Raw genomic sequence first — 22,570 nt, 5'->3', positions numbered from 1 at the left:
CCTAGATAGCATATTCAAAAGCAGAGACATTACTTTGCCAATAAAGGTCCGTCTAGTCAAGGCTATGGTTTTTCCAGTGGTCATGTATGGATGTGAGAGTTGGACTGTGAAGAAAGCTGAGTGCCGAAGAATTGATGCTTTTGAACTGTGGTGTTGGAGAAGACTCTTGAGAGTCCCTCGGACTGCAAGGAGATCCAACCAGTCCATTCTAAAGGAGATCAGTCCTGGGTGTTCATTGGAAGGACTGATGCTAAAGCTGAAACTCCAATACTTTGGCCACCTCATGCAAAGAGTTGACTCATTGGAAAAGACTCTGATGCTGGGAGGGATTGGAGGCAGGAGGAGAAGGGGACAACAGAGGTTCAGATAGCTGGATGGCATCACCGAGTCGATGGACATGAGTTTGAGTGAACTCCAGGAGTTGGTGACTTACAGGGAGGCCTGGAGTGTTGCGGTTCATGGGGTCGCAAAGAGTCGGACACGACTGAGCGACTGAACTGAACTGCCACTGAGGTATGAAATATTTGCAGTCTACCACTTAAAGTACACTAACCTTAAGTATGTATATGTATACATTGAGTACAGGTCAGTATGTTTGTTTCATCTGTGTGTGTGTCTATATGTACACATATTTGTCTATGATATATATACATATGTATGTGTATATATATATCTCCAGGTCAAGTCAAGAGACCTGGGTTTGACCCCTGGGTCAGGAAGATGCCATGGAGTAGGAAATTTCAACCCATTCCAGTATTCTTGCCTGGAAAAGTCCCTGGACAGAGGACTGTCCATGGGGTCTCAGAGTCCATGGGGTCCATGGGGTCTCAGAGTCGGACACAACTAAGTGACCTGAGCACACACACACACGATACCAGGTCAAGATACAGTGTTTCCAGTTTCTTCATACCTCTCTTCAGTCCATGCCCTTCCTCTACTGTTTTGATATCTAAGAGATGTCTTAAATATCTTTTCATCCCACTTAGCAAATGTTTGATGAACATATTTTTTTCAAGTTAAACATATTATGCTTTGTACCCAGTGAACACTGTAGAGTGCTATACTCCCTTGCCTGCCTGAGAGGGGCCCTTGGCTCTTAACGGGTTAATCAAGTAAGCCTGAGGTTGTATTTTAGTAGCTTTGCTCAGTGCTGGATTTAAACACAGTGGAAACCAAGTTAAGGGCAGTGCTGTTCTGTATATCAGTATGCCCACTGAGCCAAGGAGACCCATTTATTTTTAATTGAATTAAATTGCTCACAAAATGAAAGTAGCATACTTTCATTAATATTTAATTACATACAGTGTTAAATAATGATCACAAAGAAAACTTTGCAGCTTTTTTTGTCTCTGCTTTTTTTTTTATTACTTTGTTAAACAAGATACTCTTATTAGCTGTTTTATGCTTGGAATTTTAAGGGCCTTGCTCTTATACCACTCCAGAAGTACTTAATTGGCAGGACTCAGCTGAGTGAGGTGGTAGCTTGGCTGTGATGTTGGCCACTGGCGTGTGTGTACAAATATATATACTCTAACTTCAGTCACTTGGCCTCAGAGAGATATTTGTGGGGGCAATCAGGGTCTCCAGAAAAGAGATAAAAGACCACTTTCTGGACATCTTGAGGTCAACCCACCATGCCTACTCCTTCAAAAATTTCTGTATATAAAGTCAGCCCTCTGTATCTATATTCTCACTGGTGGCTCAGACAGTAAATCGTCTGCCTACAATTTTGGAGACCCAGGTTCGATCCCTGGGTTGGGAAGATCCCCTGGAGAAGGAAATGGCAACCCACTCCAGTATTCTTGTCTGGAGAATCCCATGGATAGGAGTGTGGTAGGCTACAGTCCATGGGGTTGAAAACAGTTGGACATGACTGAGCAGCTTCACTTTCTTTGTCTTTCTTTTCTGTATCTATGGATTCTGTCTCTGCGACTACAGGGGGTAGATGGTACTACACCATTTTATACAAGGGACTTGAGCACTTGTGGATTTTTGTATCTGAGTGGGGAGTGGGTCCTGGAACCAATCCCTTGGATATATGGATGAATGACTGTACTGAGAAAAGACATTACATTTTGCAAGAGGTCATCCCAAAGGAAAAAGAATTCTTCTTTGCATGATTACTCATTTCTGTATTTTATTAGATAGTTCTCACATCATAGAGCAGTGATTCTCAAACTTCTGACCACTTAAGAAGCCTTGAGGTGCTTGTTAATAGATTCCTTGGCCCTAGAACTTCCCTTGTGGCTCAGTTGGTAAAGAATCCGCCTGCAGTGTGGGAGACCTGGGTTCGATCCCTGAGTTGGGAAGATCCCCCTGGAGAAGGGAAAGAATACCCACTCTGCTATTCTGGCCTGGAGAATTCCATGGACTGCCCAAAGAGTTGGACATGACTGGGTGATTTTCACTTCACTGGCCTTAGAACCGAAATTGTAACTCATAGGGGACAGGGAATCTGCATTTTCTGCAAATATCCAAAGTGTTGATTCTGACATAGGGGATTAGAAGAGCATACTGTGAGAAATATCATGATGGTATAGAACCGAGTCAAAGAGACTATTTAGATTTTTTTAGCAATGGAACTGTTTTTCAAACTAAGTCTTATATAGATCCTCAATAGGTAACTAGAGATCTCTTCAAGAAAATTAGAGATACCAAGGGAACTTTTCATGCAAAGATGGGCACAATTAAGATATGGACCTAACAGAAGCAGAAGTTATTAAGAAGAGGTGGCAAGAATACACAGAAGAACTGTACAAAAAAGATCTTCATGACCAAGATAATCACGATGGTGTGATCACTGACCTAGAACCAGACATCTGGAATATGAAGTCAAGTGGGCCTTAGAAAGCATCACTACAAACAAAGCTACTGGAGGTGATGGAATTCTAGTTGAGCTATTTCAAATCCTAAAAGATGATGCTGTGAAAGTGCTGCACTCAATATGCCAGCAAATTTGGAAAACTCATCAGTGGCCACAGGACTGGAAAAGGTCAGTTTTCATTTCAATCCCAAAGAAAGGCAATGCCAAAGAATGCTCAAACTACTGCACAATTACACTCATCTTACACGCTAGTGAAGTAATGCTCAAAATTCTCTAATCGAGGCTTCAACAATATATGAACCGTGAATTTCCAGATATTCAAGCTGGATTTAGAAAAGGCAGAGGTACCAGAGATCAAATTGCCAACATCTGTTGGATCATCAAGAAAGCAAGAGAGTTCCAGAAAAACATCTACCTCTGCTTTATTGACTATGCCAAAGCCTTTGACTCTGTGGATCACAATAAACTGTGGAAAATTCTGAAAGAGATGGGAATACCAGACCACCTGACCTGGCTCCTGAGGAATGTGTATTCAGGTCAAGAAGCAACAGTTAGAACTGGACATGGAACAACAGACTGGTTACAAACTGGGAAAGGAGTACATCAAGGCTGTATATTGTCACCTTGCTTATTTAACTATACACAGAGTACTTCATGAGAAATGCTGGGCTGGATGAGGCTGGAATCAAGATTGCTGGGAGAAATATCAATAACTTCAGATATGCAGATGACACCACCCTATGGCAGAAAGCGAAGAAGAACTAAAGAGCCTCTTGATGAAAGTGAAAGAGGAGAGTGAAAAAGTTGGCTTAAAACTCAACATTCAGAAAATGAAGATCATGGCATCTGGTCCCATCACTTTATGGCAAATAGATGGGGAAACAGTGGAAACAGTGGCTGACTTTATTTTTTGGGATTCCAAAATCACTGCAGATGGTGACTGTAGCCATGAAATTAAAAGATGCTTGCTCCTTGGAAGAAAAATTATGACCAACCTAGACAGCATATTAAAAAGCAGAGACATTACTTTGTCAACAAAGGTCCATCTAGTCCAGGCTATGGTTTTTCTAATAATCATGTATGGATGTGAGAGTTGGACTATAAAGAAAGCTGAGTGCAGAAGAATTGATGCTTTTGAACCGTGGTGTTGGAGAAGACTCTTGAGAGTCCCTTGGACTGCAAGGAGATCCAACCAGTCCACCCTAAAGGAGATCAGTCCGGGGTGTTCACTGGAATGACTGATGTTGAAACTCCAATACTTTGGCCACCTGAAGCGAAGAGCTGAGTTACTGGAAAAGACCCTGATGTTGGGAAAGATTGAAGGGGAGAGGAGAAGGGGATGACAGAGGATGAGATGGTTGGACGGCATCACCGACTCAATGGACATGAGTTAGAGTAAACTCCAGGAACTGGTGATGGACAGGGAGGCCTGGCATGTTGCAGTCCATGGGGTTGCAAATAATTGGACACGACTGAGCGACTGAACTGAACAATAGGTAAAATAAAATGATTATCACTGGGATTAAAGTGATGGTGGGGTCCCTTGTCTTTCCTTTTCCCTTTCGTTTCCCCTTAGCTTTTTCCTGGGGATTGGAGCCACAGAGCTATAGCACTTGGAGGTTATAGTTTGGAAACCCCTGAATTAGTTTTAGTCAATAAATTAAAGAGTCTTTTGACTAGTTAGGTAAATTCATAATACCATGGAGGAATTTGTAAGATGTGTCCAAAGATAAAATAACTTCCCAGAGAAGTAGTACAGAATAATCGGTCAGGAGAAGAGTGTAGGCTGTCGTTGACTACTGTTTGAAAGGATAGTGTCTCCTTTCTTTATTCATTCATTCAGTGAAGGTTGACTGGATGATCACTCTGCAGTGGAGACCAGTGTGAGCCCTAGGCATATGCTGTGGGCAAAATAGACCAGGTCACCGCTCTCACGGGGTGTGTGCTGTGCTGGGGGGACACAGATGGTGGAAGAGAAAGCAAGCATGTGAGGGTTAGGACGGATGTAAACAGAGTCATGTGGTAGCCAGAGAAGGTCTCTCAGAAGAGGAGATATTTGAGTTGAGACTTCAATGATAATAGGCAAGCCTCCACGGGAAGAGCTGGGGAAAAGGATAGTTTGTGCAGAGTCAGTCCTGACACTGAGGTAGAAATAAAGAAAAAGAGAGAAACGTGGGATAGCTGCCACACAGAAGCCAATGGTGTGAGAGGTAAGCAGATAGTCTGGTGGGGGGCAGGAGTTTAACTATATAGAGGTCATTCTAACATTGGATATGTCATCAGATAATGACTGTAGCTGGTTCTGTTTTCCACAGATGAGGACGACAGCGTCTCCTATCCCCTGCTCTATTGTGCGATGTGACTTTGCCTCTTCTTCATCATAAGGTATTTACTTCTCTATCCTCTTGAAATCTGGGTGAGATCTGTGACTGCTTTGACCAATAGAATACAGCAGAAGCAAAGATCTGCCAGTTCTAGGCATAACTCAATGCTGAGCTGACAGCTTCTGTCTCCTACTCCTTAGAACGTATGCTCTTGGGCACGCCCTCTTGGAATCTAGCCACCATAATGTGAGAAGCCCAAACCACATGAAAAGACCATGTGCAGGCGCTCTGCTTAACAGTGCTAAGGGAACTTCTTTGCCTTTTTGGCTCAAAACTCAACATTCAGAAAACTAAGATCATGGCATCCGGTCCCATCACTTCATGGCAAATAGATGGGGAAACAGTGGAAACAGTGACAGATTTTATTTTCTTGGGCTCGAAAATCACTGCAGATGGTGACTGTGGCTATGAAATTAAAAGACGCTTGCTCCTTGAAAGAAAAGCTATGACCAACCTAGATAGCTTACTAAAAAGCAGAAACATTATTTTGCCAACAAAGATCTGTCTAGTCAGAGCTATGGTTTTTCCAGTAGTCATGTATAGATGTGAGAGTTGGACTACAAAGAAAACTGAGCACTGAGAATTGATGTTTTTGAACTGTGGTGTTAGAGAAGATTGTTGAGAGTCCCTTGGACTGCAAGGAGATCCAACCAGTCAATTCTAAAGGGAATCAGTCCTGAATATTAATCGGAAGGACTGATGCTGAAAGTGAAGCTTTGGCCAGCTCATGAGAATATTCATTGGAAGAATTGATGCTGAAACTGAGGCTTTGGCCACCTGATGGAAAGAACTGACTCATTGGAAAAGACCCTGATGCTGGGAAAAATTGAATGCAGGCAGAGAAGGGGATGAGATGGTTGGATGGCATCACTGATTTGATGGACATGAGTTTGAGCAAGCTCTGGGAGTTGATGACGGACAGGGAAGCCTGGCGTGCTGCAGTCCCTGGGGTTGCAAAGAGTCGGACACGACTGAGAGTGACCTGAACTGAACTGAAGTGAACTTCCGGTCATCAACCAGCATTAGATGCCGACCAGAAGGGGGAGCCCTTTTGGGTGTTAGTGTGGAGAGAAGTCCTAAGCAAGATCCACCCAGTAGAACTCAATCAGTGCTCCCAAACCATGACAGACAGTAACAAGCTGTTGTTTTAAGCCATTGTGTTTTGGAATGGATAATTTTTCAGGAACAGATAATCAGATCAGTAAACAACGAAAACGGAGATGTCCTGATAACGTGTCTGGGATGCATATTCAGTTCTCTTTGACCCTCTATCGTGTCGTCATGGACCTCTTAGCAAAGAAGTTCTGAACCAATGAGAAGTTAAGGAGTGTGTTTAAGACAGCCTTCTTTCAAAATCTAAGTTGTTTTCACTTTACTGTGATTAACTCTTTGTCCCCAGAATTTTAGAAGTGTTGCCCCAAGATCGTTAGTAACTTTAGAATTCCAAAATCCTTCTCTTCTTTGAGAGCATCTCCTCTTATTCTAGGAGCTTGAATATCACAGAGCAAATGAGAATCCGAGTTCAGAAAACTCTCCCAAATGAGGGGGAAAGAGCTGCTCAGGTCTGGCATGGCATCCAAATAGGACAGGGTGGACCATCTGAAGGCAACAGATCAGGAGTGGTCTGGAGCTCTGTGCAGTGGGACCATCGCATGCCCTTTTGCACACTGAGCACCCACCCTGGCCTCTCTCGTTCCTGCGCTGCTTCCCTCGGGGCCAAAGGTGCCCTTGCTGGCAAGGGGTAGAACGCACACTCAGAGGGAACAGAATCAGCTTGAATCTGACCCTCAGGGCTTCTGTTTCAGTGTGCTGGGCCCTGACCCCAACCCGGTAGGGTGGACAGCCACTGAGCGTGGGAGAAGCCCCAGCTCACATCTGGCAAAAGCTCTAGCCTCTTTCATCCAGCCCCACCTCTCACCAAAGTGATAGCTGCCTGCCTACCTTGGGGGAAGAGGTGATCCATACTTGCTCCAGATCCAGCTTTACCAGCAGAACCATTGCACGTTCATAGACTGCACAGGGATGCTCCCATACAAGGAACTGCCTTCAAGACCAGGAGAGGTTACTTTCTCACCTAAGTACACACAGACAGATAAAGTTAAACAAAATGAGAAGACAGAGGAATTTGTTCCAAATGAAAGAACAAGAAGAAAACCTGAAAATACAACTAATGAAACAGATATAAATAATTTACCAGATAATGCTCAGAGCATTCATAATAGAATGCTAACTGAACTAGAGAGAAGAACAGATGAACACAATATGAATCTTAACAAGGAATTATAAAATATAAAAAAGAACCAAGTCAGAGTTGAAGAACTTAATAACTGAAATAAAGAATACATTAGAAGGTGATTTTAGTAGACTAGGTGATAAAGAAGAGCACATAAGTGATTTGGAAGATAGAATAATGGAAATCACCAAATCAGAACAGCAACAAGAAAAGCAACAATAAAAAGGAGAACAGTTTAATGACCTCTGGGACAACATCAAGCATATCAGCATTTGCATTACACAGGTCCCAGGAGAGAGAAAGTGGTCAAAAATATATTTGGTAAAATTATGGCTGAAAAATTCCTGAAGCTCAAGAAGGAAACAGGTATTCAGATATAGGAAGCACAGAAAAACCCCAAACAAGATGAACCCAAAAAGAAAGAGACCTATACCAAAGCATATCATAATTAAAACGGCAAAAGTCAGAGATAAAGAATTCTAAAGGCAGCAAGAGAAAAATAAAGAGTCATATACAAGGAACCCCCATAAGGCTATCAGCTGATTTTTCTGCAGAAATTTTGTAGGCAAGAAGGGAGTGGCATGATATATTTAAAGTGCTGAGTGGGAAAAACCTACAACCTAGGATACTCTACCCAGCATATTTATCATTCAGAATTGAAGGAGAGATCAAGACCTTCTCAAATGAGCAAAAGCTAAGAGTTCATCAGTACTAAATTTATCCCAAAAGAAATGCTAAAGAGTCTTCTCTAAGTGGAAAAGAATACAAGAAGAAGTAAGAATTTATAGGAGGGACTTCCCTGGTGATCCAGTGGTTAAGACTCTGTGCCTCCAATGCAGGGAGTGAGGATTCAGTCCCTGCAGGGAAATTAAATATTTAGTTTTGTTGTCTGCTCTGAGAGCAAGCGCATGGGCCCCTTGCTGTTACCATTGCAATCTTCAGTTACATTTACTCAAAGGGCATTGCTGGGGGAGAGGTGTTTGGGGTAAAATTAACCAAAGCTATTTTGGGGTCCATTTGAGGTAGGCAGTGTGAACAGCCTCAAAGAGGAGTTGTCAGGGAGACCGAAAACTCACTAGAAAGCAGCAAATAGGAGGCCGGAATGACCAGTGGAAATGGAAGATCTCCAGAAAACTCTGGAAACATTGGAAGAGACCCTAAGATTTCCCTTAAATGGAGAAAGGTATTTGAGTCAAGCTTAAAGGACCACACAACCTCATTAAGCTGAGGGTTTGGGACAAGGAAGGTTGCTGAAATATTGTTTCATAAAGAAAACAGAAATACAATTTGGTAAAGCACTCAGAGGCAAGTAGAGGAATCAGAAAGAATAATTCAAAACTATCATCAAAGTTTCCTTTGTAGGATTGAAAGACAATAGTAATGGTATTGATGCTGATAGTGAGAGAAGGCTTTGGACCAAACTGAATTAGCAATGATGGCAGAATGTTTTAGAGGAGACATCCTGGAGGACTAGAAACTATACGATCAAAGCTAAGTAAAATTTGGAAATGTAAAATAGGAGCATTAGGTTAGAGGTGATAATGGGAGCAAGGAAAAGGAAAGCTTCAGAAAGACTGATGTGTAATATTCAAAATTAAGAGGTGAGAGAAAGCCAAAGATAGCTGGGGGCAATGAGGAAGCAGGGAGCTAGGAGGAGAGCCAAGAACTTAATATAATGGCAGCCCATGAAGACGCGTCATTCAATAAGTGATTGATCGACAGTACCAAATGAAGCGAAGACACAAGTGAAAGAAACAGATAGGGGGAAGCCGACTGGAGTTGTATTAACGTGTATAAATATTTTACTTTTGTACACAGACTTCAGGATTCAAACATCACGATCATAATCAATAATAATTTTCTTGTGATAAATGCCGGGGCTACAGAAATATTTATGTTTTAGAGTTACTCCTAAAGGCTTTACAGTCTGAAGGGTCCGATTTGACCGGTCCAAACGCACAGGCACAGATCGAACCATTCGGACAGTGTTTGCACAGCACAAGATATATTCAAGTTCTGGCTTATAAATATTCTAAAAGAATATATGATCAAGATAAATTTGAATTTGACAAAAAAATTGGGGTTGCTCCTTAGAGCTCAGTGTAATCAAATGTCCACTGGAGACAAGGCAAAAAGAACTCAATTGTAGTATCTAAGAGATATATTTTAGAGAGGAACTAGTATTGATCTCTCTTTCCCCCAAATCTAGCACTTATAAACCTAGTAAATATTGGCAATTTGTATATCTGATGCTGATGCTTTGCATAAAATAACCGTTCTTCTGATGATTGGACATTCTTATTGTTCAATATCCTTCACCCAGCTTTTTGTGGAGTTTCTCCCAGGCCACATGCCTTTCAGGATTTCTAGGATTCCTCTGTCTTTTCCTCTTCCTTCTTCTTTGCTCTTCTATATCCCACAATTCCTGTGGATTTTTTTGTTTCTTGCTCACAGTATTCCAGCTGCTTCTCTGTTCCAAGTCTTCACCTTTTACCTGTGGGACTTAGGAAAGTTGTGCAATCATTAACCAGATAGAAAGACTTTAATTTATTTGGAAATAAGGCAAGCAATTGCATAGAACTTATGGAAGCAAGAAACCAAAAATGGAGCACAAATTCCCTCTCTATTTTCTACTGTTATAATTCTACTGAGGCTCTGTCTGCAGACTAACTCATTGAGAATGTGTAGCGGTGGACATGACAACGTGCTTAGGAGGCCTCCAGTTCTACGAAGTACAGTTGACGGAGGCCTCTAGCTTCTGTGCTTTAAAATCAACCACCCCATTCACACCAGGGCTGTGCTTCCTCTGAGCCTCTCTTGGCCAATGATTGAGTGTGTCAAGAATACTGAGGCAGATTGCACTCTGGGAGACACTGGACTCTTCCAATGGCTGGCCTTTGGTTTGAGGGTTTCCTGAAGTCTTGCTGAAACTTCCTGAGATTGCAGGGAAGTCTATCATGCTTCTGGACAATTTCTCCTTCTTTTCTCCTTCCCTTGGGCTCAGACTTGTATCACTGTCTGGCAGCTCCAGCTTTCCCTTGTTCCTTCACCATCTTCGTTTTCTTTCTTTCTCTTCTTGTTTTACATTTGTCTGGTGGTACCAGGTCTTAGTTTCAGCACTCGGGATCTTGAGCTGTGGTTTGCAGCATCTTAGTTAGCATGCAGGCTCTTAGTTTGGCATGTGGGATCTAGTTCCCTGACCAGCGATCAAGCCCCCTGCACTGGGAGCCCAGATTCTTAACCACTGGACCGCCAGGGAGGTCCCTCCTTTTCTACCACAGAGTTTTCCCCTAATAAAATTCTTATGTATGTCTGCTTCCCAGAGCACTTAGCCTAACATACTCTCCTAGTAGAAGCACAAGGCTTACAGTCACGTGGGGCCTAAGCCCAGACATTCTGACTAGCGTTTGTTTCTGCCCACATAACCTACATCAAAACAGCTGAATGAAAGTGATCTTATTTGCAAAAGGGCTGGTGGTGGCTGCTAAACAAGCAAATCAGGTAAAGAGTCAATAAAATTTTTATTGAGACGTGATCAGAAAGTCAAACGCCGGAAGACCTTTGCTGAAATTCTACACTTCACTACCCTCACTTGGCATTGTATTTCTCTCTTCTCACATTTCACATAAGAGATAGGATTGAGGGAACAGACGTTGGTTGAGTAAGGTCTGATTCTCTGATCTCTAACAGATTTATTCAACATTGCCTGCATATTTGTGGGAAAAGATTGACTCGGTATTACTAGGAAATGGTCCTGACTCAGAGTCAGAAAGTTAGGAATATTTGGCTTCCTACAAATGATCTGTAAAACTGAGATAAAATTTTTTACTTATCAGATTGCAAATATTTAAAAGATTGATCTCATCCAGTGTTAGTGAAGGGCTAAGGAAATAGGCCACTTCTTTATACTTTCTCCCTGGAGAAGGAAATGGCAACCCACTTCTGTATTCTTGCCTGGAGAATCCCAAGGACAGAGGATCCAGGGCGGCTACAGTCCACAGGGTTGCAAAGAGTCAGATATGACTGAGCAACTAACACTACTACTTATACTCAGAGTACAAACAAGGTGAAAACCTTTTGTAAGGTTAATTTGTCAGAATCTATCAAAATTCAAGATGGACATAATCTATGTCCATCTTGAATCCCATTTTGGAATCTTTTCTACAGAAATGTTTGTACCCAGAAATGCAACTATATTGAAGATGTTCACTGCAGTTTATTATATGATTATTATTATTACTGCAATTACAACACAGGAGGTGATCTAAATGGCCACCAAGATGAGGTTGGTTAAAGAAATTAAAGTATATCCACACCATGGAATATTATGCGGCCATTAACAGGGTTCCACTAGCACAGAGGGCGCATTTATGTAAATAAGAAAAAAATACCCCTCTCCTCTGGTTAAATAAAGCAAATCCTGGGAAGCACACTTTGGTGAATAGATCACGGGCTAGATTTTAACTCCCATTGTCCCCCTCTGCCAAATGCTCCTTTGCAATGCTGAATCTGAACAACAGTTAACACTGAATGTTAAAAATAATGAAGCAATGTTTTACATGGTAACATGAAAAATTCTCTATGATACTATAACCTCCTCCCCTACAAGAAAGGAAAAAAATATATATATATAAGAAGTTGGCAAAAGTATTGCTTATTTCTGCATAATAAAATTCCTCCAGTCTTAGTGTCTTAGAGAAGCAATTATCTTACAGTTTCTGTGGGTCAGGATTCCTTGTACAGCTTAACAGGGCCCTCTGGTTCAGGACCTCTAAAGGCTGCTGTCCAGGTGTTGGCCAGGGCTGCAGTTATCTTAAGGTTCAACTGAGAAAGGATCAGCTTCCAAGTTGACTTGTGGGTTGGTGGCACGATTGAGTTCCTTGTCTGCTGTTGCATCGAGGGCCTCAGATCCTCAATAGCTGTTGGCTGGAGACCACCCTTAGTTGCCAGATGAACCTCTCCTTAAGGCAACTTGAAATATGGCAGCCGACTTTCCTGAGAGTGAACAAGTGAGTCGAACCGGAGAGAGTGTGAGCAAGATGGACATCGCAGACCTTTCCAGCTGAATTTCAGAAGTGACATCCATCACTTTTGCAGCATTCTATTCTTTACAAACAAGTCACTAGCTTCCGCCCACACACAGCTGGGAGGGGATCACGCAAGGACTTGACTACCAGGAGGTTGGGTGCATTTGGAAACATTTTAGAATCTGCATACCACAGAATATGCATTGTACTGTAAATATGTAAATAGTTAACTCCAAGGCAGGAAATGGGAGACAATTTTGCTTTTTAAAATATTATTCCAAACAAGGGAAAGTTCTAAGAATATTCCAAGGAACTCCCATACGCAATCTGGGGTTTGCCCAGATTAACCAATTGTTTCCATTTTACTCCCTTGCTTTATTGTTCTTTCTCTCTATGTTCATCTATGTATGCATATTGTCTTTTCTTTCTGAACCATTGGAAAGTTAAGTTAGAAATATAAAGTCCCTTTACCTCTTAATACCTCAGTGTTATTTTCTAAGAACTGAGATATTTCTTATACAATTATAGTAAAATGTTAAAATGAATCAGAAAATTAAACATTAAAATTATACTGTTATAGAATCCCTGTTCAGTCTTTATCAAATTTCTAGGACTTTCTTCATAGCTATCTTTTAGTGATCATGACTGTTTGGTCTCATTTATCCTAGAGTAGGTCCTCAGGCTTTCTGTGTCTTTCTTAACCTTGATATTTTTTGAAGAGTACAGATCAATTATTTTGTAGAAAATCCTTTAATTTGGATTTGTTTGCTCATAGTTAAATTTAAGTTACATATTTTCTGCAGGAATACCACAAAAGTACTATTACCATTAAAAACACCGTGCTTTTTATAAACATGTCATTGAAATTTGCTCCATTTCAATTATTATTATTGAATGATCATTATTTGAGTTTGTTGTAATGACGATGTACTTTTGTGTATAAAATGGAAGATTTTAATATGGGAAAAAGAGAAACCCTATTTTCCATTTTTACCAATTGCACCATGATAAATGATAGAACATGTTTTGGGTGTTTACAATGGACACTGACCATGGGTTTATTTATTCTCACTGTCCTTCTGGTCATGGCATTCTCTTGAACACTCCAAATAAAAAGCCAGGCAGGGGTGGCAGTCATCAGTGAAATGAATAAATACCTTGGAAATGAAGTCTTAACACAGGGAATGACCTACTAATCTTTAATGGCTATAACTGTGATGTGGATTTCAGCTGGGGATGCCAGCAAAAATTCAATTCAGGTTCATGCCAACATTACCTGGCCAATGATAACATTAGTTAGAGATTCAGCTAATCTTCAAAGGACAAGGAGAACTTTCTAATTTTAGCACCAGCATTTATTAGCACTTCAAATGAATGGATGATTACTTTAAAACACCTCTGCTAGAAGAATGATAACCAAACTTACGGCAGCATTTCTTCACAGCAAGTGGAAGAAAGGAAAGAATGGAGTTGAAAGAGGAGGTAATCCCATTAGAGACTGAATCTGAGAACATGTCTCCTTCGAAGATGTGTTGTTTCTCCATGATCCTCAAATGTCTCAAATAAAGATATTACCGCTGTTCATGCCCTGTTTATAAATCCAGGCTATGGGACCTCGGCCTTCTGAACACAAATCTCTCAGGCAGATGTAGCATGACAGATAAGCGGTGTGACTCTTAGTCGTTCTGTACATGAGCACATGGTCTTATTAAGAGGACAGATAAAGTCACTTATGCCTCCACGTGTGCCTTATGCTCAGTCTTGTCTCACTCTTTGTGACCCCACGGACTGTAGCCCACCAGGCTCCTCTGTCCATGGGATTTTCCAGGCAAGAATACTGGAATGGGTTGCCATTTCCTTCTCCAGGGGATCTTCCCCACCCAGGGATTTAACCATGTCTCCTGTGTCTCCTGCATTGCAGGTGGATTCTTTACCCACTGAGCCATCAGGGAAGCCCCAGAAGGGATGCACCTGGGGAGCATTAAACCTCTAGATAGCTTTTTGACTTTACAGTTGGAAAGGGCAGAGGGATCCTTTCTGGAATATTCCCAAGTATTTATTTGAACTTGTGCCCCCTCTTCTTGCACCATTTGCCTCAGTGATCCAGACCTCAGCCTTGATGCTGCAAAGCTCTGCCCATTGGGAGAGCTGGATTCTCAGCGTGGCCCGTCTAGCTCCATCTCACAGTTGTTACTCTCTTTCTCTCTCAAGAACACAGCGCCTAATTTTTTACCTCCGTTGGCACAACTTCCCAATATTCTCTTCCCCCACTGGCTTAGGGCTTGGTCTGGAGCCACTCGACTCACTTTCCACCCCCTTGATTCTCATCTTATTATCAGATTTTCTCCCCTTCTCTTGAACGGGAGGCTTGGGGGAAGGGATTGTTTTGGCTGGAATTTGACAAGGCACAGGTGGTTTTACCAGCTGCAAGTTCTTTAGTTCTTGTTGGCTGCCCACCAACTCTTGGTCTTTTCACAGTTCTTTCAGGGGTGGCGGCGGCGGAGGAGGGGCAGGAAGGGACAGTAGGTCCTTGATGTTGTTGTTCCCCATCAGCAGCTGTCTCAGGTTGGCATTGAGTCCAGGGTGGTCCTTCAGGAAGAGCTGTTTTGTTTTTCTCCCCCCGGCCCCAGAATTTTTCCCCCCCTGGAAATTGGAGAGACCTAAAGGGCACAGCCATAAAAATGGCAGCTCACCCTGCGTCTCGGCTGCGTCCCTGCAGAGGCCGAGGGCCACGAGCTCTCCCTTGCACACGTCCTGGCTGCCGTCGTGCCTGGCTTCCGGGCACAGATCGCTGTCAGTTTCAGCCTCAGAAATCCAGGCTTGGACTCGGTTACTCACATCTCCTCTCCCTGACTGGTTGGAGTGCAATGACACCAGCATCATCTCCCAAAATAGACGAAAATAACCCTCAGCTCCATCGCTCACATGCCTCTTTTTGAGGAAAGAAAAAAGGAACTTAAAACTTAAAAGCGTTTTCCCTTCCTCCTTTTCCTTTCCAAGCATCTTTTTGATAGCGACAATAAAACCCTTGAATGTGCCGGCTGACCTCTGGTGCCACCCCCGTTCACTGTTCTCTTCTCAGCCTTTTTTATTTTGAAAACACTCATTGACCCCTTTCCTTAGTAAGGTTTCAGGCCCCTGCTCACGTTTCCTCAGACTTTCCTTCCCGCGAGCCTCTGCTGCAAAAGCTTGGTTCTGCACTCTCCTTGATGTGTGTGGGCGCTCGCCTCCCCCATTAAGCTGAGCCCCTGTGAAGGGGGACGCTAAAATGGCCCTTTATTGGTTAATTCCTCTCCCTCTTCTTTCCTCTGATCCTTCTGCTTCGTTTCTCCTGCCCTCCTTCTCCTCCTCGATCGCCTCATCCATCGGATAAACACTGCGATCTTCATGTTGGCCCTTGCTGATTCAAACTTAGGACTGCCTCGAAAACCCTCCAGGGATGCGGGGCTGAAGTCCAGTGTGGCCCTGTCAGTACTTCCAGGGTCTCTGGCGTCTCACGCCCCTGCCCCTTCACAGCTGCACAAAGTGCTCATTCCTCTCCCAGCCCCTGACTAAATCACCTGCTCGTCTCCTGGGACTCTGACCCCGCCCCTCCTACCTCACCTCTGTGGTCCCCACGTGCTGTCTTCATCTGTTACCTGATGATTCTGTGTCCTTCCCAGTCCCGACTTGGAAAAGGAAGCTCTGGGAGACATATCCTGCTGTGTGTGTGCACGGAGTCGGGCTCTCCCAGCCTAGCTCACTGGTTCCTGCAGAGTAGAAGCCCATTAGCTGTTTAATAAAGCTTTGTTGATATTCCACCTTTTTCTGTTTGCTTTGCACACAGAGCATTACTTTGAAACCCAAATAGCCTGGAATGAGGTGCGGAAAGATATTAAGGTGGAAGTGTGGGGGTGTGTTTGTGGATGGTGGGGCAAGGTTAGCAAAGCTGAAATATCAGTAGTGGGGAAGGAGGCATGAAGAGGAAAAATGGGGAGTTTTCCTGCTTCCCAGATTTTCCAGGGGGAGGACACAGTGGTATTGCTACGTTGGTACGGAAGGATTCCCAGAACCTCTGCGACACCCATCATCAGATAAGTATAAACACGCATTCTAAAACCCAGTATAAATGAGTTTTAGATTACCCGTTGCTTTGAATTTTCCATACCTCTTTTTTTATCTTCTTCAGCCAGAACAACCAGGAATGGACATTATTTGATTTGGCCAGCACCAGCAATTTTTTTTTTTAAACCATAGCTCTGTTTTATATGTCATTTCAAAGTATCCATCATATAGGAAATGCTGCACACACCTGTCAATTCAACAGAGAAAATATGCTTCTTTCCTATTTGTCTCTCTTTGCTTCAAGGACCAGGCAACACTAATCTTCCGCAATATTCTTTTCCCAATAAGAGCTCACATCCAATCTGAATGCTAAATAATGTTGTCACGAGGTTGCATGGGCACTGGTTAAGATCTATGCCCAAACTATAATGAATCTCTCTTCTACATAACTGTGATTGTGGCCAAAATTGGTGAGCAACCCATCCTCAAGGGAGCAGTGGGAGGAGACCAGAATATTGTGTTGGATTCTGTCCTGGACACATCTTCGGCTAGACTCCTGGAGCAGTTTAAATCAAGGGCTGGGCTGAGCAGGCCTGAATGGCTTGCAAATGACAGATTTATGGAGGGAGGCCTAATTAGATCACGGTAATTTGTAGTACGACAGTATCTTTTGCTCAAGATCTCAAAGCAAATGTCTGCCTTGATAGGTGGGCAAAACAAAGACCCACAAATGTCAAGGGAAAGTCTCAATTTCACAAAATAAATCCTGGGACAGCCCGGGATAAGAGTCGCACATCGCATTTGGAAAACATTTTACAGTTTTGCTCTGCATTCATATAATTTTGCCTCCTTTGAGTGGCCCAAATTCCTGCCGTAAAAGTAGGAGTGGTGGTCGGTGTTTCTCTCGTTTTAGAAAAGGGGAAGATGGAGACACTGACTGGCTGAGTGGCCTGCCCAAGATCAGAGTCAGTAGTGGGGTTGACTTTTGGATTCCCTGTGTGGAGAAATGAAGTGACTTTTAGCAGGAAAAGAAGAAGAAGGTCTTGAGATAATGAGATTCTGTTTCTAACGACTTGGCAGAAAGGAGCATGGTTGAGGAATACAAGTCCCAGCAAAGATTCATTTAGGTCAAAGGCTTAGAATGGATTGCAAACCTGTTTGGGGAGTAGTTGTCCCCTGGTAGCCTTGAAAGATTAGTTCCAGGATCCCTGAGGATACCAAATCTGTGGATGCTCAAAGTCCCTTATGTCAAATGGTGTAGCGCTAGCACACAGCCTAGGCACATGCTTTAAATCATAGTTCAGTTGAGTCGCTCAGTCGTGTCTGACTCTTTGCGACCCCATGAACCACAGCACGCCAGGCCTCCCTGTCCATCACCAACTCCCGAGTCCACCCAAATCCACATCCATTGAGTTGGTGATGCCATCCAACCATCCCATCCTCTGTCGTCTCCTTCTCCTCCTGCCCTCAATCTTTCCTAGCATCAGGATCTTTTCAAATGAGTCAGCTCTTCACATCAGGTGGCCAAAGTATTAGAGTTTCAGCTTCAAAATCAGTCCTTCCCATGAACACCCAGGACTGATCTCCTTTAGGAACACCTACTATGATGTAAATACTATGTAAATCATTGTAAACACAATGTAAATGATATATAAATAGTTGCCAGCATGGGAAGTTAGGTTTTGCTTTTTGGAAATTTCTGAATTTTTTTTCCAAATATTTTTAACCTTCCAGCTGGTGGAATCTGAAGATGCGGAATCCGCAGATGTGGAGTCCCAACTGTATGCAGAAGACTTGAGTTTGTCCATCATGGTGTTGCCTTGCCCCAAAGTGTTATTTTGTGTATACAGCCCTGCGGGGACTGTGTGTCGGGGGTGGTGGAGGTGGGTGTCACTCATTTTATAGCTGCTGACAGAGGGATGCGGGAACTATATGGATGGAATTCCTGAGTGTTCTCCCCCTGACCTCCCCTCCATAGGATCACAGAGAGTGACCTGACCTGCCTGATGAGCTTGTCCAGTCCAGGGGACCATTCATTCATCTGAATTCACTGGGGATCCATTTCCTCTTGGTCCCTACCATCTAGGTTAAAGTGATGATGGATTTTGCCTTCAAGGAGTTTATCTTCCAGTGAGAGGGCTCAAACATGTGCCTCTATAATAAGAAGCAAGGGAGAAGGTGATACCTGTAACAAAAAAGGCTTGTCTTGGTCCCTAGTTTCTATGCTGGCTTGTAGTGAGCACCACCTAGGTCTTTCGTAAGGGACGGACTGAGTCTTATCCTTTTTGGTTTCCCCAGTAGAACTTTGCACATGGCCGATGTGTACTGACGTCGGGATGATGGGTTTCTCTTCCCATGTGGTTCTTTAAGATCTTTTACTGAGAATGGTAACTGGCCTACCTCAGTAGTTTTGAGTGTTCATTTTCCTTTCTCATTTCTCTGTCTCTCCATCCTGCCCTCTTTCTCTCTCTGTCTTTGCCTCTCTCACTCACTCTAAATATAAATATTTTGCCATTTGAGATGGAGCCAATACCCATCATGACTAAAAGCAAATGGCATAATTTGAAGCCACATGGATGGACCTAGAGATGATCATGTTAAATGAAGTAAGTCAGACAAACATCATATGATATATGGAATCTTAAAAAAAATGATATAAATGAGCTTATTTACAAACAGAAATAAACGCAGACATAGAAAACAAAAATGATTATCAGAGGAGCTAGTGGGGCGGGTGATGGAGATAAATTAGGGGTTTGGGATTAACATATACACACACTACTATATATAAAAGAGATAACCACCAAGGACCTACTTTATAACACAGGGAACTCTATTCAATGTCTTGTGATAACATATAATGGAAGAGAATCTGAAAAAGAATGTATAGACTGAGTCACTTTGCTGTATACCTGAAACAACCACAATGTTGTAAATTAACTGTATTTCAATAAAAAGTGGTTATGCTTTTTTTTAATAAAAGCAAGTGGCAGAATTTTATTTTCTTATATTTGTATCCCCAGCATATTAGGGCAAATTTTAAATATAGTTTTATACATTTTTAGCAAATCCAAATATCTTCATTCCTAGTGGATAATGAGAAGAAAAGAGTGAGCTTCTTATTCTCACCAAGGTCACACCACATGGTGCTCAGCCCAGGCTTACCCTGCTGCCTCCTTGGAATTAAAGCTGAGCAGGCAGACAGAGGGTGGAAGGCAGCTTTGGGGACCTGAAGTATCTTGAGACAGTCTCTCCTGACTGTTTCAGCACATGGATTACGACAAAAATCACAAACTGCGGACTTGGCAGATTGTCCCAGAGCAGGAGGGGAAGGTGATAGCCTTTTCCAAAGTCAGAGGAGGGATGGGTATTGAATACATCACAACAAATATGTGATATGTCCTGCGAATGATATGAAAAATTAAATACAAAGAAAAGTGAAGACGGGGCTTCTCAAATGACAGAGCTGTGGAGAGGGGATGGCGGAGGTAGTGGCGGATGGGGGGTGAGGTGGCAGGGGAGATGGGGCAGAGTGCTAAATTAGTGGAAAGAAAAACACTGATGCTATGCATAGTCTGAAAGATGACATGTTTCCCTGGGCCAGATGGCGGTTTTTTTAGAGTTTTACTTGCATTTTCTGACTGAACAGACTTTGCTCGGATCCTGTTATTAATGTTAGAACCCAGGGCTGGGGCTCCTGTTCTCTCACCAAAGCATGCTGACCCTGCTGTTTGGATGCAAGGGGGTTCAGAGGCTCAGAGAGCAGCAGCAGCTTGTGCTTCTGGGAAGTGGAAGGCTGGCTCCCAGGCAGCCCGTCCCGCCACTCCATAAAATGGAGGAACCTTGCCTCCCTGTGTGAATTCTCTTTGTGATTAGGAAGACAAATACCTCCACTGAGTTGTCTACGAACAGGTGCTGCAGATGGCTGGACCCCGGTTCTTACAGGCTGTGGTTGGAAGCGAGGGAGGCTATTTTACTCTTGCTCAGCTCTGCTAAGTTGGTAGCCAAGGGTGGGCTCTCAGGAGACAATGAGTTATGTGACATATAAGTAACGCCGACGGCAGGAGGAGGGGTTTGCTGCAGACTGCCATGTTAGGTCTCACTGTGAATCCATAGTGTATTATTTAAAGTTGCTTCTGTGATACAGTTATTGGGCAGCTTCAAAATGGGTCGGGATTCCATTTGCTGGAAGAGAATGGTTGGATACTTTTTCTTAGGGAATCCCAGGCAAGGGGGAATTCCTCAGAATCCTTCCTCATCTTGGTATTTGAATCCAAGGGCTATCTTTCTCAGACCAAAGGACTTTGCTGCGTTGTGCTGTGCTTAGTCGCTCAGTCATGTCTGACTCTTTGCGACCCTGTGGACTGCAGCCTGCCAGGTTGCATGGGGATTTTCTGTCCATGGCGATTCCCTAGGCAAGAAGACTGGAGTGGGTTGGCATGCCCTCCTCCAGGGGATCTTCCAGACCCAGGGATTCAACCCAGGTCTCTTGCATCGCAGGTGGGTTCTTTACTGTCTGAGCCACCAGGAAAGCCTAGAGAAGCAAAAGAAAGAAGGGGACAAATATTACTTTCCAGATTGTTTTGCTCTTCTTAAGATTTCTAGATAATGATGGATGACCAATGCCTTTGTTCAGAGTTATCAGCCTGTTAAAAAATCAGAGGCAAAGCTCCCTTTTGGTTTTAGCTGTCACTGATATCTATTTATAGTCATGGCCAAATGTGACCTCATCCTCTAGGTTCTGCAAGCTCAGCAAATTGAGGCCAGGTTAGCCTGACCACGGGTCTCTGAGGAGCACCCCAGATGCTGTGGTGTGTCTTGTCAGCAGGGCCAAGGTTTTTCTTTCTGTTACGCCTCAAATGCCTCACAGCTCAGCACGTCAGAGAACAAGGTGATGGGAGGAGTCGTCTTTGAAATCAGAAAGCAAATGGAAGCCCCTGAGTATGTACAAGAGTTCCCGGATTTTCTTTCTTTTCCTTCCCTTCTTTGCTCTCTCCCTTTCTTTTTTCCCTCCATCTTCTGCTTTCCTTTTCCTTTCTTCTTTTCTGTTTTGGAAGAACAGAACAGAGACAAGAGAAGATGGTGAAACAATAAAAAACTGGGTATGTCCCTGATGGAAGGGTCTTTGTGACCCTGAAGGTTTCCTGGGATTCAAGCAGGACCCTGATTGTTTGTCTTAAGCAGACGGCACACTGGTGAATATGGTGGCTTTCGACTTGGGGGAGCTCTGGTGGGAGTGAGCCCGATCTCATCTCACAGCCCATTTTTTGGGGGCCCCTAGTTCTTCCAGCCAATAATCACTACATGCTGCTCCCTCGGATGTCAGTTTCTATTCATTTCCTGGAGTTTTTCATCCTTAGTTTGAGAAAAACCGACTTAGCCATTAAGCCAGAGTTTTATCTGTGAAGACCAACTCCATTTCTATGGCATGGTCTACATCATTGAAGTCATGAACATTTTTCCTTCTCTGAATCCATGAGTCTTCACTAAGCTACTGATGGTTCCAGTGGTCCCTCCTTTCGTATTGCAGTCAATACATACTTTTTATGAATTGTGTGTCTTCCAATCTACAAGGTCATAGAAATTGTAGGATTCGGTTGAGAAATCCAAGTCAGTTGTTAAATATTACTGTTCATTCAAGAGTTACATGTTGATGTGTACAAAGGGGTTACATAATGAGACCTTGTACACAGTGGTTTGCTTAGATGTGGTCCCTGTCCCCCAGTGAATCAACACAGACTAAAATGTAGGGCGCTCAGAGAATCCCATGAAACTTGGGGGAAAACAGCACAGCAATGGAAAGAGCTTTGCAGTGGCTGAGAGGGAGCTAATGATCTTAGCCCCGGGCAGAGCATACACATGCTGCCCTTACCTTCTAGTAGCGAAAACCATATTTAAACCACATTTTTGCCATCGCAAAGATGTATTCTGTAATGGAAGCGACCTTGATTTTAACAGAAGTGTTTAAACTTTAGTTTTTCTAAGAAGAGGATAGCCCCAAATAAATCCGAACAAAATCAAGGACTAAAAAACATGGAGTAAGAAAAGAGCAGCACAG

The 22,570-nt window shown here is 43.1% G+C and overlaps 1 long non-coding RNA gene across 2 annotated transcripts in view; it reads left to right on the top strand.

Moving 5' to 3' along the window:
• The window catches only part of LOC104998049, a 59,436-nt gene that overhangs the window by 16,840 nt on the left and 20,026 nt on the right, over positions 1 to 22,570 (top strand). Inside the window, exons 2-3 of one of the 2 annotated variants that reach the window (XR_826406.1) lie at positions 5,140 to 5,209; positions 18,247 to 19,128. This is a non-coding gene — a long non-coding RNA (uncharacterized LOC104998049). Of the gene's footprint in view, positions 1 to 5,139; positions 5,210 to 18,246; positions 19,129 to 22,570 lie in introns of those variants that run through there. The other variant, XR_826407.1, reaches the window with a different exon arrangement.

This window comes from Bison bison, unplaced genomic scaffold (assembly GCF_000754665.1).
Source record: "Bison bison bison isolate TAMUID 2011002044 unplaced genomic scaffold, Bison_UMD1.0 scf7180017864322, whole genome shotgun sequence".
Taxonomy (NCBI): domain Eukaryota; kingdom Metazoa; phylum Chordata; class Mammalia; order Artiodactyla; family Bovidae; genus Bison; species Bison bison.
The sequence above is the reverse complement of the archived record's forward strand: the minus strand, read 5'-3'. Positions and strand labels throughout refer to the sequence as shown.